Source organism: Gopherus flavomarginatus, chromosome 2 (genome assembly GCF_025201925.1).
Source record: "Gopherus flavomarginatus isolate rGopFla2 chromosome 2, rGopFla2.mat.asm, whole genome shotgun sequence".
NCBI lineage: Eukaryota > Metazoa > Chordata > Testudines > Testudinidae > Gopherus > Gopherus flavomarginatus.
This window is the reverse complement of record NC_066618.1, coordinates 101,497,899-101,513,207: the sequence shown is the minus strand read 5'-3', so window position 1 is coordinate 101,513,207 and position 15,309 is coordinate 101,497,899. Positions and strand designations below refer to the sequence as shown.

Sequence of the window (15,309 nt, the reverse complement as noted above, 5' to 3'; positions counted from 1 at the left end):
GGGGCAACGATTCACCGACATGACACCTCCTGCTGGTTGTCCAGGGAATTAGCTCTTTTCCAGCTCCGGAGCTCCCTCTGCTGGCTGATGTCTCACTTGCCACTGGCCTCCATGTCCATTACGGACCCAGTGCCCTTTGCCCAGGGGTTCTGCCCACCACAATACCCCCTTGCTCTGAGTTTCCCCTCCCAGGGGAACCCCCAACTCACTATCCCCACCTTGCCTCAGTGGCTACTGCCAGTCATCATCGAGACCCTGCTCCCTGGGGCAGACAGCAGTTTGTAAACCATTCATCATTGGCAAGAGGAGTTGGATCAGCTGCCTCTGCCTATTCCTGGGCTGCCCCTCTGCAGCCCTAGTACCCTTTTGTGGGCCCTTAGCTTGGCCTGCAGCTGGGGTCTTGCTAGGCTGGAGCTCCCCAGCTCCCTCTGCCCTTCGCCAGCACTGCTCCACCCTAGATACCCTTCTCAGCTTCCCAGGCAGCCAGGTCCTTCTTTCTCTGAAGCTAGAGAGAGTATCTCCCTCAGCCTCTGGCCCTCAGCCCTCTTTTAAGGCGAGCTGTGGCCTGACTGGGGCGTGGGCACACCTGTGGCTGCTTCCCCCAATCGGCCTTCTTTTCCCAGCTGTTGCACTCTCCAGGGCTGTTTTAACCCCTCCGGGCAGGAGTAGGGAGGCCATCCACTACACTCACTCTAGGGCATATTGTCCCTAGGCAGCTTGCCTCACTGAGCATGTCACAATATAGCTGTGCCATGATCAGAAGATGCACACTGCACTAGGATGCAGTGTGAATCCCCTGGATTGCAAACACAAGTACACTGGCCACTGCATTGGAGAGAGCAGGGGTTTTGCCCATTGCATCATCCTGTCCCATCCACTCCCCGCAACATGCACCCAAAAGAATGAAGAGACTGTGTGAAGTCTACCTCTTCCCCAGTACTATTACCCACAGTATGGGTAATGTATGTGTCCTTGTACCTGAATGTGGCCGTCTGAACAGGGTACTAATACTAGATAATTATCAGAGCCGGTTGAAAATTTTAGAATAACATTGGGGGGGTGGGAATTTTTTATATTAATTTTTTTTAATTTTTTTCACATTATAATACACTTTTATTGAATACTTTCGTTTTCCATTTTCAAAATAAGAATTTTTCCACTAAAAAGTTTTTTTAAATGCAATAATAAAAAAAATTCTGCCAGATGACTAAATTGACAAAAGTATCATTTTTGGAAATCTTATGTTGTAAGTGATAATTGGAAGTGGTTGATTAAAAATTGATAGATGTTTAATGAAAATATGTTTGAACAAAAAAATTTATTTTTTTTTTTTTGCAAAATTTCTTTTTATTTTTCAACCAGCTCTAATTCTTACAGTGCTTTTCATCCATAGATCTAAAAGTGCTTTACAAAGTAAGTTAAGTATTTTATTGATGAGGAAAAGATGACAATGGGAAGTAAAGTGACATGCCAAAAGTTACATAGCAGGTGAGTGCCAGAACCAGGAACACAACCCAGGTTTGTTAATTCCCACTGCAGTACCCTAACCATTTGAAGACGCTGCCTTCCGTATATGGCAGAAACCATTTAAAATGTAAGATTTTTGTGAAAAATATTGCCTCAGAGTTATCAGAAATACCTCTTAAAAACAGGAGGAAATGATACCAATCTTAGCTACCGAAGCTTGATTAGCTACCGAAGCTGCTGCTTTTCAAATTATTAATTAAATTAATCATTAATTTAAATCATTAATTAACTAAAAACAATGGATACAAGTTTCATCTGCTAATACTTCCTATCCCAAGCATTGTGTAAGGAAATTATATTCAGGGTGTTAAAAACATCCTGCAGATGTGTTAAGCAGAAATCATCATTATTTAGACTGTTTTGTATATTTACAGTAGATCTGTGCAGAAACTTAGCACTCACACATCTTTGAGAAAGTCAGAATTACTAATCAACTTCAAAATGTGTTTTTCTTTTTTAATGGCTGTCAATGGAATTTTAATATCAACACCTTAACATTTTGCAATTATTCCTTCATTCACTATTAAAACACTTTAAACTATTTTTTCTTAATGGAAAAGATTAAAAGAAAGTTAATTAATTTATAGGCTTTACATGCAAGTCATTTTCAGGTTATGATTAATTCTGACAAGGATTTTATTCCATACATGAATAGTTTTAAAAATTGTCTATTGCTAATTAGATGGGTTCTGTTAATTGTGCCCTGGAAATAATATTTGTTTGTGCATTTTTCATAACAATAATATATAGATGATAGTAAATATTTTGCTGGCAATTCATCCAGCAATATCTCATTGTTCCAAGGCACAGGACCCAATTCAACAAATTACCAAAGTACATGCCTAAATCTTAATGCTTAAAATTAAACACATGTAAGTATCATGCTGAACTTGGGCCCCCAAACAATTTCTACAGGCTGGTTTTAATGGGACCTCTGCTTAAAAATTTATGGTGCATTGTGGCTCTAAATTTAGGATTAGACTCCACCCTCAGATCTACATGGGCAAGCCCTCTGAAGTAAGAAAGATTGGCACAGCTGGAACTGAGGGTACTCTGATCCTCCTTGGCTTTGCCTTAATAACATCAATACAGAGATTTCCTCATTCCAATAGAAATTTTAATTTCAATATATTTACCACAGGCTATGCATTTACATTTCATGTTGCTCTTTCTTTCTGGTTTTCTCAATTATATAATCTTCAGCAAGTAGTAGCAATGTTATACCTGATTCTCGAAGCTGCAATCCTCTCTTTCCTGAATATGGTTTTAATTTTCTTATGATAATAATGGAAATAGTTTCAAATGTAGGATGCCGGCTATATTTTGGAAACATCAGAGGCCAAAAGCTGTTAGTTCACCATTATAAATCTGCAGTAAATTTGTAGCAGCAATGGAGAATTGAGAGCAGGTCTGGCCTGTGATATTTATTTTTTGGGGATAAAAAACAGACATAAAAGTAAAACTTCTATATTTGCTAGCTTTATATGTGTTGCTTGGTAATGGTGTTAAGTGCTAATATTGACACTTGGTGGCGTTGCATCTATGTTTAATTTATCAGTTCACTGCCAAAAATGTCTTTTTTCCCCCTAGAGAGTGCATGTTAATAAACAAGGGACAATTTAATATTGGTTTGCATACTTGGGTGAGGGGAAAAGGGGAAAGCAGCAACAGCAGCACCTTAGACCAGATCACGAAAAACTAATTAATTTAGTGTTTAGCATTTTCTTTCAAAAACCCAGATTGGGGAAGAGATTAGCGCTTTTTTAAAGTTGCTGTAATGGTTATATAATTCTTTTAAATATAACGTTGCAAACATAATTATGCCGTTTGTTTTTAGGGCTTCAACTTCAAATACTCCAACATTTTTGTTTTTTTGTAAAGGCTCTGGGGAAAATAAGTTTTACTTTCAAAAATGAAATTTTGCAGCATCTGTATCAAAGTGTTTATATGGTCCCCATCACCATAGTATCTGGGCATAGTATCTCACTAGCCTTTTGGTATTTGGGGGGAATAGATTGACACTATTTTGAAAGGCTGAGAATAAAAGGATCTGATCAACAGAAATGCCAAGTGCCCCCCAAGAGGGCTTTGTGCCCTAGAATTATTATTCTTTACATTTTCATCCAATTCAAGGAGAAAAATTTTGCCATACGCCTGGGAAACTGTACTGATTTCTAATAAAATCTCAAATCAAATTCATTATTACAATTTATAGGAACCATGCAAAAATGATTCATTAGTATGAACCCCTGCACCCATTCTGAGTCTCACTGAAGTAACAGAACTCACACTAGTGTATGTATTTGAATGAACAGGGTTTATGTTTACAGTGCAAAAATGGCTTTGTCTGCACAAAGCCCTATTTTGCCATTGGGAAGATTTGCTCACTCAAGACAACACTCACAGAAGCATCAAGTTTCACAGGCAAATATTTAAAATATCCACGTGACACAAATTCCCAATGGAAAAACAAGGGGGAAGCAGTTTTGTGACAAGTTCTCTCAAAATATAAGACATTTCTGATTATTCTGGTTTTTTCAGGTTTCCGGGTGGGGGCTCAAAAGCCTGTTTTGTTTGTAATTTTAAGATGAACTCTTAAATATTGAATCCTGTTGCTGCTGACAACACTTGGCAGAAGGGTTACAGTTTTATCAATTATAAACACCCCTGATTTTTGTATGTTTTCCTAGTTCAGCTTCTCAGGCACCAGTGGGATGACATGTTATACCCAAATATTGCCTGTATTATGCAACATAGAAAATACTGATATGTCAAACATAGTTTAAAAAGAAATGAAAGATTTTATGGACAAAATGGAAAGAATAAAGAGATTTAGTAAACAATGTTTAAAAGATTTCAAACATCTAAGGAACTTTTCAAACAGGTAAAAGGCTGGAAGGTAAACATCAGCAATAATGAGTACAAGCATGAACAGAATATGTACAAGGCACAGATAGGAATATGTTTACTTGGAAATAATTTAAAGACATCTGTGACCTTCACATGGCATGCTCAGACAGTGTCCTTGCAGAGAGACCCAAGAATTTCTACAGTCCACCTACTGAGGTCATGAAAGGCACTTTCTTAAGTCCAAAGCAGACTGTGAAGTGTTACAATGAGATCTCACAAAATGGGATGACCGCGCAATAAAATGGTAGATGAAATTCAAAGTCGATAAATTCAAAGTAATGCACATTGGAAAACACTTATATAATGATGGTGTCTAAATTAGCTATTACCACTCAATAAAGAGATCTTAGAGTCATTGTGGACAGTTCTCTGTTCAAGGTGCAGCAGCAGTCAAAAAAAACAAACAAAAAAACCCCAATGTTTGGAACCATTGGGAAAGGGACAGATAAGATGACAGAAAATATCATAATGCCACTATATAAATCCATGGTACGCCCACATCTTGAATACTGTGTGCAGTTCTGTTTATCCCATCCCATAGAACATACATTAGAATTAGAAAAGTTACAAAGAAGAGCAACAAAAGTGATTAAGAATATGGAACAGCTTCCATATGAGGCGAGACTAACAACACTTGGACTTTTCAGCTTGAAAAAGAGATGACTAAGAGGGGATATGACAGCGGTCTATAATATCATCAGTGACATGGAGAATGTGAATAAGGAAGTGTTATTTACTCCTTCACATAACATAAGAACCAGGGGTCAACAAATAAAATTAATAGGCAGCAGGTATAAAACAAGGCACAATCAATCTTTGGAACTCATTGCCAGGGGATGTTGTGAAGGCCAAAGCTATAACTGGGTTAAAAAAAAAACTAGATAAGTTCATGGAGGATAGGTCCATCAATGGCTATCAGCCAAGATTCTCAGGGATGCAACCCCAACTGCGGGGTGCCTATAGCCTCTGATTGCCAGAAGCTGGATCACTCAATGATCGCCTGTTCAGTTCATCACCTCTGAATCATCTGGCACTGGTCACTGCCGGAAGACAGGATACTGGGTTAGATGGACCATTGGTCTGTCCCAGTCTGGACATTCTTATGTTCTATCAGTTTAACTCATTATCTTACTAATAACCAAGTATCAGAATCAAAAACTAATAAAGGAATATGTGAAGTAGGTTTTGAATGTACTGATTTCAAACACCTTTTAATTGATGTTTTCAATAAAGATCTGCTATTCTTTATAAAAGAAGACAGACAGCATGGCTTGGTGGTCATGGTGATCAAATTAAATCCTGACAGCCTGACTCTCATTAAACTACCATTGAAGTTAAAAGGAGTTTTGCATGAATAACAAGAGCAGAATTATAGAGTCTTTCTACTATAGGCTGAAGGTTCAAATGAAGTCGTGGTTGGTAGTAAATGAAAGTCCTTCCCTTCCCTGTTTAGTGACCTATGCAAAATGAGTAGGAGTCTTACTCCTTTCAATAAATGGAAGGCATTTGTAACACACACACAAAAGCCATCACCAATGTGGCTAGGCAACCTTTCATAAATTCCCAGGTTGCAACGTCAGGGGAGTAGACAAGGATTTCAATGACATGGAGATTGATCTACCCTTCTACAGGTGGTCCGTCCATGTCAGAACGGAGCTATACCAGTGAGATTGTTTGCTCCGCCTGTGCCTAGGCTATCCTGGCGGCAGAATGGGACAAGATCTCATTAGCTCCAACAAAGAAAGACAAAAAGTGGAAAGCCTCAGGCAAGAGATAGTTTATGGGTGAAGCAGGTGGTTTTGCAGGGAAAGTTTATAAATAGCAGAGGAACCTCAGCCAAGATTTATGTTTGTTGCTCTTAACAATAAAGAAAAACTTCAGGTACAAAATTTAGTTCTGGATACCCAGCATACGTATTCTGTGCTGAGAGGGAGGTGGCAAATCAGCCCATTCACAGAGTCCTTAACAAGTAAATTACTACACCTTGCCACAGGATATGGCACATTCTAAATATAGGAAACAGGGCTTTCAAGTCAATACTGGTGTGCCATGTCTGCGCATTTTTAACACCCATAGATTTTGTTCTCTAGGACTCTCATTCTGACATCTATTAGGAATATTAATTTGATAAGAAATGTTTTAAAAATAAGGCAAGGGCATAATAAAATGTATTAACTTCTGACTTTCATAGAAAAACTCACTCTTTTCTTCCTTCCCAAGCATCCTTGTAATTTTTAGGCATTTGGAATGTCAGTGTATTAGATCACTCATGCACACAGACATTTACAATATGGAGTAAGGGACTGGTAAAATGTCTGAGCATTTTTTGTTTCTAAAGATGTCAAGGGATTCATTCACCGAAAGATCACCTGCAGAATTGTTTGAAAAAAGCCAAACTGAAACCAACAGCTGAGTTCAGTGTCATGAGGGAAAGTTTGCTAAACTGGTCCACTCTGACATTTGAAGACTGGCTTTAAATGGAAACACATATGTTTCTGGTTACTTACTGTTACATATGTAAAACTGTGGTTACTTTGCTTTCTTCTTTTCTAATTGCAGTGATGGGAGAGAATGGAAAGATTCATGAATAGGGGGAATTTTCACAGCAAAAGGCTTCTACACAGGAGTGTTACAAAGATATTCTAAATTAGGTCACCCAGTCTTTAAGAAAAGTTTGGGCTTCATATGTGGAACAAAGGCAGTACATGGACTCAAAACATTAAATGAGGCATCAGAAATTCAAGCCATCTTTGTACTAAAAATACAACAAAAGCCATGCCGCCTCCTCCTCCTAGGCAAAGGCTAAAAGGAGTCTCTAACAAAGAAAGCATATACTGAAGCCCTGTAGGTCGGTATGTTAGGAGTGGAAGAGAACCAACCCTAGCAAATTCACTTGAAAGCCTGAGCTCAGACCAACATTAAACTCCAACCGGAATGCTGCACAGTCACCTACCTTGCCCGAAGGCCCCTCCCTGCCACAGCAGGGGTCATTTGTAATCTCTCAGTCATTCCTTCCTCCCAGTAAAATAGCAGTCAGTCTATTCCTCAAGTATCTCAGTTGGCATTTGGTGGCTTGGCCTTTTACCAAGCCCTCCTCCTGCATCAAATGTCCCATTCTGCCTTCTTCCAGGCACTTCAGATGGTGCTAAGTAATTGCTCACCTCCCACCTCAGTAGCTTCTTTTGGGAAGTCAAACAGCATACGTTATTTTCTTCCTCACCTCTTTATAAAAGAGTTTCCCGTGGGACAGGATATGCAAGCAACCCCTCTTCCTAATAGTGAAGACAGAGGGGGAAATCAGGCCTTCCCTAATTCTCGATGAGTCTTCTTGGAGACTCATTTTTTTCTTTGTTTTCATAAGGTAGATCTATTATTTATTTATTTTAATATAAAGACATTGAGAGTTCCATCCAGCTTTTAATGTTTAGGGCCTGTAGTGCACTTGATCCACATAAACAGTTCCCATTGATGTAAAACCCCTATAGACATCAAACACTAACCCCCTTGTGAGCGCATATGAGACTTCTCTAGTTTAAAGCTCATGCAAATACTAACCACCAAACTATTCTGTCTATTCCACAGTGAGTTGAGAGTTCATTTCCAAGAAACCGATTAAAGCATTTTAATACTCAGATTTTTTTTTTTAAGTTTTACTAAATCTAGCCAAGAGAATGTTGCTGCAATGATGTTTGTGGGGGAGGATTTTTTGCACATTATTAGGAAAATAAAGTGCAACACTTCGCTCTTGCATGGAAGCTTTAACTCTAAAAGAGATTATTTCCTTTGTTTTCTTAGTATATGGTAGTCAGCAGTCTGACTACCTGATGACAACTATCTTAAATGCTGTTACCCCTGTTTGTGCGTATCCCAATTGCCTTAAGTATGATGAGGGCACTTTTATTTCCATATTCCTGCACCCTGATACACAAGAAGTATCCTTATTACTGCTGGACTGTCTGGCTATGTATGTTTCAGCTCAGATTATGTTGAATTGGTAAAGTAGCTTGCTCTATTATTCATCTCTTTTCAAATGTGAAATTCTGAAATTTCTTCTTGGTCTTCATGCAAATTTCACTTTTCCTTTTATGATATTGTGTGAAGGAAAGAGTTTTGTGGCTTGGCTTAAAAAATATTAATCTTGGCCAAACAAACCATCCTTATGTCTATGAAACTCTGAGGCCTCTACTTTCTCTGTACTGCACTTTAAAATTTCTAACAAGCCTGACTGTGTGCAAAGACAGTAGCCATTTTGTTCTGAGTGATGCTGCAGCCTTTACAGAAGAGGCAAATCACACTGTTGTGATTCCTATCTAAAATAAAATTCATTTAGACCAAAAGAACACGGCTGCTATCAGTGTAAGAGAAAACATAACCATTTCATGATGTGAACAGGTAATATCATGTCTCTCTTGTTTTAATCAAAAGATGCAAAAAGCTCAGGTTTCAATAGTCTCAATGAATTCTCTCATTACAAAAACCAGGGAAACACAGTTGTTGTGAACTAATCAATAGAGAGCCTGCTGGAGTTTAAATAGTCCCAGCATGAAAATTATAGTCAGTGAAGATTAAATTTGTTTTCCCGATGACTGAATTTGGCAATCAACTTAATCAAGTAACAAAATTACACCATTGCCCATACAAATAACAACATGAAGTGACACAGAAGGTCTGATTCAAATTTTATCTTAAGTTTGCTTCTAGATGCTGTTAAATCCTTTATTAAAGTAATCAGAATATTTCAATTTTAGGGAGAAGGTGTGGAGCAAGGGGAGGAAACAAAAAACCCCGTCAAACCCCATTAGGCTCCTAGTGGTACTAAATGGACTCAACATTTTAAGAGTGCTTTCCCACCTTCCCCATTAACTTTTATTCACATTCCAGAATGTAGGGTAAAATACTTGTTGATTGCATGCCTTCAGAAGACAAATCCAAGGAATTCAGCGATCAGAGTTACAGTCCAGCCTCTGTTAATCCATTGTATCACAGCTAATGAAAGAAAACCAGTAAATGTTACAATACTGGGTTTGGAAAAATTTAAAATATCAAGTGCTGTTCTACTCTGATAAAGTAAAAATGGCATGCTTTACTCAATCAACCTGAATTTTGTGTGCATTCACTTTCACTATTCCTATACTGTCAAAAGTATTTATGTTTTTACTTCTTCTGTTGGTTCTGTAGAGCCAACATAGTTAAGAGAGAGTGAGCTGGATTATATTCCTTTTTATAGATCATTAGCAAAATTTATAACCCATCACTCCTGCATAAAACCTCACAGGAAAACAAGGTTGCACATCTGTAACTGAGAGCAGAATTTGGTAGATGTTGAAATGCAAGAAGAGAGGTGACTCTCAGATCTTTTGTTGAATTGGCAGGCAGTTAGAATAAACATTTCATTTGTAAACTGAACTCATTTGCTATGGAAATTACTGAGTGGAGACAAATATTGAACACCACAATACTACTTTTACAGGGTCTGAAAAGCAAATTTATCCAAAACTATTTAGTCATTTAAACATCATAAAATGTGCTGAAAAAGTAAATGTGCTGAACTGCTACTCCTAATCTGAGACAATTAGCCATTATCATAACATCAGATTTGTTTCTAGGTGAAATTTCTTCCTGTAAAGTATCATTTTTTCTAGTTTAAAAAAAAATACTACTACTACTTCATTCTAAGGAATGTGTATTTTCTCTTCCTCTATATACTTATTGTGGTTTGCATTCTCATTTAATAAATGCATCATGACTAGAGCTGTGTGAAAAAAAGTCATTTGGATGCACAGGGGTTTCATGCAAATATTTACTCCATTTAAGTTTAAAGAGTTTATCCCTTGAGTTTGGCTTTGAGTTTCTGCTTCAAATGAACCTAAAAATCCAAAATGAAATTCAGACAAAGCTCCAGAGTGTTGCCTGGTTTCAGGTCAAAACTACAGAATAGTGCTGACTTCCCACCTCAAACCAAAAACAGTCTAGGTTTGCTGACTGCACTTAGCATAGACCTAAGACTGCTAGGAGGGTCATGAATACCGATGGTGGCAAACCTGGCAAATTGCAGGCTTGTCATAAAACATGAGTTTCCCCTGATTCTGAGTTTCGTTACAGAAAGTTGCTGAAATTCTGACATGCTATACAGCTGGGTCCACAACATGGAGACCATTCCGTGATCACCTCTACTAAGATGATGCTTTCATTTCATAAATTGAAGCTCACCTTTCAAAGAAACTTTTTCTCTAAAGAGAAAAGGGTAATTTTAAAAGTATTGCAACACTCGTTGTAAAACGGAAATTAGATCCTTAAAAAAACCAAAAAAAAACCTTTTTCCGTCTTTCTAAAGCAATATATGAAGAAAGGGATTAGCCTGAAACTTTAGTTGTGTTGCAAAGGCAAAGGTTCCTGTGCTGTGTGCCTCCAGATGACCTGTCTTGCTATAATCCCATGTGCTTTTATCCTGCTTGTACCGGAATGACAGACACTGTACTTCAAATCCCCCTTTTGACATAGCAGTCCAGTAGCATCTTTTCCTTTCCTTATTGCATTATTTTATCTACAGAAGTCAGATGAAAATGCTATTAAGAGAAATGTACACAGCTACTGGGATTATTTTTTTTTCTTTTTTAGTGAATGTGATTTCAAGGAAGTGACTCTCTACTTCTGTTCCTTATTCTCTCTCGTTGGCACTCAAGGAGGAAAAGTAGTTTATTCTTATTTTCAAAGATTCACTGGTCAGTGAGAACATGCTTAATTAACTAAACATCCCTCATTGCATTTATCCAGATGAAACGAATATCTAAACTGCCCATTCACATGCACAAAAATAAATGATTTTCAAAGTCGTGGTGTCAAACCAGAAAAAAAAAACCCTAAAACTATGAAAATTCAGACTTAAAGGGCTCAACAAATACATACGCCAAATTATTTTTTCTTTGTTTCACCAAAATACTATTTAACTATGAAATTCTATATTTCCTTCCCTGTCCTAATCCTGCAATCTTTATGAACACAAACTCTCAATCACATCAATGGGAATTTGGCTTGTGAACAAACCACAGGAGTGGTCCCTTACACATGGTCATGTTTTTCTTTAATAATCAGTTTTTACGCATTTGATTTCTTTGGGTATATTACAGTCCAACAGTGGCACAATTCACTTTGAAGATGAGTTCCTTCTTATATTTAATGGTCTCAGAGAAGAATTTTAAACCCAATAGCTACATGTTCAAAAAGAAGGAAGGAACTTAAAAGGCATTTCTATAACTAAGTATTATTATTATTTTCATAAAATGAAATAACAATTTTTTATTGACATATTTTTCTCTCTTGCTTATTGCTTGTATAGTCTGAAATGCATGAGGAGAAATTCTGGCCCCCTTCTAGCCAACAGATAAACTTTCCTTGGCTGACAGTTTTTTTGTGAAATAATTATGTAAAAGATGATATCCTCTGAGACTTGATTCACTCAGGAGTATGTTGGGGTGGCTTCTGAGTCCTTCTCCATTCACTAGCCACCAAGCCATTATCCATCCAGCTCGATGTCGAACTAACCACTGAGATTTCTTTATTGGCATACAATCAAACTACACTTGAGTTGATCAGACAGAAGTGTACCATCCAAAGTTATACAGCACTGATCTTCCTTTATATACATTTCCACATTACATTGCATTACACATTTTGGAATTGGCTTGGTTACTGTGTAGAAACCAATCCCTGTACAGCATGCTGTATCCACACACTGTCCAAGTATAATTTACTCTTTACCTCATCTTTATGTTCCCAAAATATCTTATCCATTGTTATCTTGCCAATTACAAATGGTTCTGTGGGTGTTCCCTCTTATCTTCACTAGTACAGACATTCTATTTCCAGCCTGCAGATCCATTACCACCCTAAACCAGTCTCTCAAGAAATGAGGCCTCACCCACATCTAATTACTCATGTCAAACCAGGCCTACACTATACTGGCGCTTGGGGTAGGACCAAATCCATCACTCACCACATGGTATGGTGCACGTTGGCTCCTCACCACTTTTGCAGCAGCCACTTTATTCCCTGGTCTGGCATATGGATGACAATTCTGTGCATCCCATTCCACATGCCGTACTTGATTGGGAGAATATCACCTTAATGAAAAGCTTTCAGTTCATCCTGTTCAAGCTTCTGGAGTTTGTTTATAAGGCATGGAGAGAAGTATCCAGGTAAGAAACTTTTTATAAGCCAGTAACAGAGGTGAAAGTAAGCCGGTACAGAGTACCGGTAAAAAAAGGTGCAGCAGTGTACCGGCAAATAAAGTGGAGCACTCAGTACTGGCTTACTTTCACCCCTTTGGCTGCATAACAAAAAGTTCAAATTCAAAGCTAATAAAAGCTTGGAAAGGGAAAACTCACAGTCACATTTGTTTGTTGAAGATTGCCTCATCCAGGGCAGAAAAGAACTGCCCTGGCTTTGGTCACCCCGCCTCAACAACTGTGAGTGAAATTAACAAGGATGCCAGAAAAAGCCCCTAATCCTGCCATTCAGACCGTGGGGTGACCAGCTATGTTTCAACTGTTCCTATGCAGGCAGCAGGTGTCCAGGGCAGGCTTCTCCCTCAGCCAATCTCCCTGCTCCCTGCTAAAAGCTAGAGGGGAGCCGCTGCAGCCCCGCTGAGTGCGGGGGTTGGAGGAAGCACTGAGCCCAGCCCTGTCAACAGCCTGCTGGAGGAGGAGGGAGGAGAGAAACCAATGTGACAGCGAGTTTTCCCCTTCCACTGGCTTTTATTAGCTCTGGAATTAAGCTGTACAGCCAGATGGCTATTATATTCTGCCCCTGCCTTGGTCTCATCATCCGGTCCTCCGTCAACAACCGTGAATGAAATTAACAAGGACGTCAGACATAGCCCCTAATCCCGCCATTCAGACCATGGGGTGACCAGCTAAATTTAAACTGTTCCTATGCAGACAGCAAGCTACCTGGAGAGGCTTCTCCCTCAGCCAGTACCCCTTCTCCCTGCAACAAGCTAGAGGGGAGCCCCTGCAGCCCCTGCTGAGTGTGGGGTCGGGAGACCCGTACTGGTATTTTACTTTCACCCCCTGGCTAGTAATAATGGTGTCCAGAGAGTAAATTCATCTCAGATCAACATATCAAATATTCTGTTCCCATTGATGTAAGTGGGAGCTCACACATGCAGGGAGAGCATAATATCAGAGCTGAGATATTTGGTGTGGATATGAGAGGAGAAGATTGCCTTCTCATTGTGCAAACCATTGGAAGTGAGGCTGACCTATAAACATTTGGATCTACAGAAGACCAAAACCTAAAACAGTGGGTTTTCAGAATAGGGATTTTGGTTTAGATCCATCTGCACTTGATTTTTGTTTTCTTTCAAGTCACAGCCATTAAATTATCAGACTTCTGAGCAAATTATTACTCAATAGCTGATCTCATTATAATAGCAGCAAAGAGTCCTGTGGCACCTTATAGACTAACAGACGTTTTGGAGCATGAGCTTTCGTGGGTGAATACCCACTTCGTCAGAAGCATGTCATTATAATAGAAATTCAATTTTTTTGAGGGGGGAATCTGCTGTAGATACATGGAGTCAGAGTCTTAGGCCAGATGGGACCACTAGATCATCTAGTTTGCCCTCCTACGTATATCACAGGTGACCAACACTACTCAGCACCCACACACTGAACTGAAAGCCACAGCTTTAAAATAAAAAATGAAGAAGAGGTGACTAACCCTCTGTATATACCATTAGATCAGCAAGCTAAGAAGAGACAGCAGGTCTTAAGGAATCCAATTTGTCCAACAAATTAAAGATTTTAAAAATCTAACTTGTTACACTATTTACCACCATCTGGGAACTGGGAAAATGCAACTAAATGAGGTGGGAAACGATCACAAACATTTGTTTTCAGGAATACCATTGGTGAGTCAAAAGAAGGCCTTTATAGATCCCACGTATGAACACAAGCAGTAGCAAATGAGCAATGGAAATGCTCGTCTCTCAAAACTGCTTTTTGAATAATTTCAAATCTCTCTATAATTAAACAATAATGCATTTTAAATGCTTTTAAAATGGTGTGTGTTATAAATATGTTCAGTATGACGTTGAGATTTCACTCAAAAATAGCACAGTTTAAATGGAAATGGAAAACCTGTGAAATGTCAGTTTTTCATGAGATTACATGAAATTTGTAAAATCCAACAAAAGACAGAAACCAAAGACTGAGATTATCAAATTTCTCATTAAATATTTTGCATAATTCTAGAATGTGACATTAAAGTGTAAACAAAAAATTGCAAATCTGAATTAAACTGGTAATTGGATTTTTCACCGATTTGCAAGCATCTTGGATGTAGCTTTGGTAGTGAATCTAAGGTAACTGTCCTCTCAAAATAGTAAGAGGGTGTTATTGTAGGCATGTCAACGGAGAAAGACAGTAAATGGACAAGTCTTCTTTATCTTATCTACCATATTTTGAAAACACTTTTCAAAATGAAAAGGCCCTTTTGCTAGAATGACAACACACACACACAATGGCTTGCCCTGCACATGTAAGTCAGATGCTATAGAAGATACAAGGACATCTCTTTTCCTCTCTCTCCTCACTCCCAGTATATCAGTAGATGCAGCTGTAATATGGCTATAATCAATATGGCTTGTAAGCAGTGGGCACTAATAGTGCTGCCTGCAGTACTTACCACAACAGAGGTAATAGTTTGACTTTCAGAATGGCCAAAGAGTCAGTTTGCACATGTGTCTGTTTCAGTATCAGGTTATATCTACACTTAAAACATTATAGCAGCAGCACTACTGTCGCACTTCAGTGTAGACACTCACTATAGTGACGGGAGGAGTTCTCCTATCCTTGTAGGTAATCCACCCCC

General features: G+C 38.6%; 1 protein-coding gene across 1 annotated transcript in view; it reads right to left on the bottom strand.

Moving 5' to 3' along the window:
* The window catches only part of CNTNAP2 (contactin associated protein 2), a 1,698,090-nt gene that overhangs the window by 508,689 nt on the left and 1,174,092 nt on the right, over window positions 1-15,309 (bottom strand). The window lies entirely within an intron of this gene.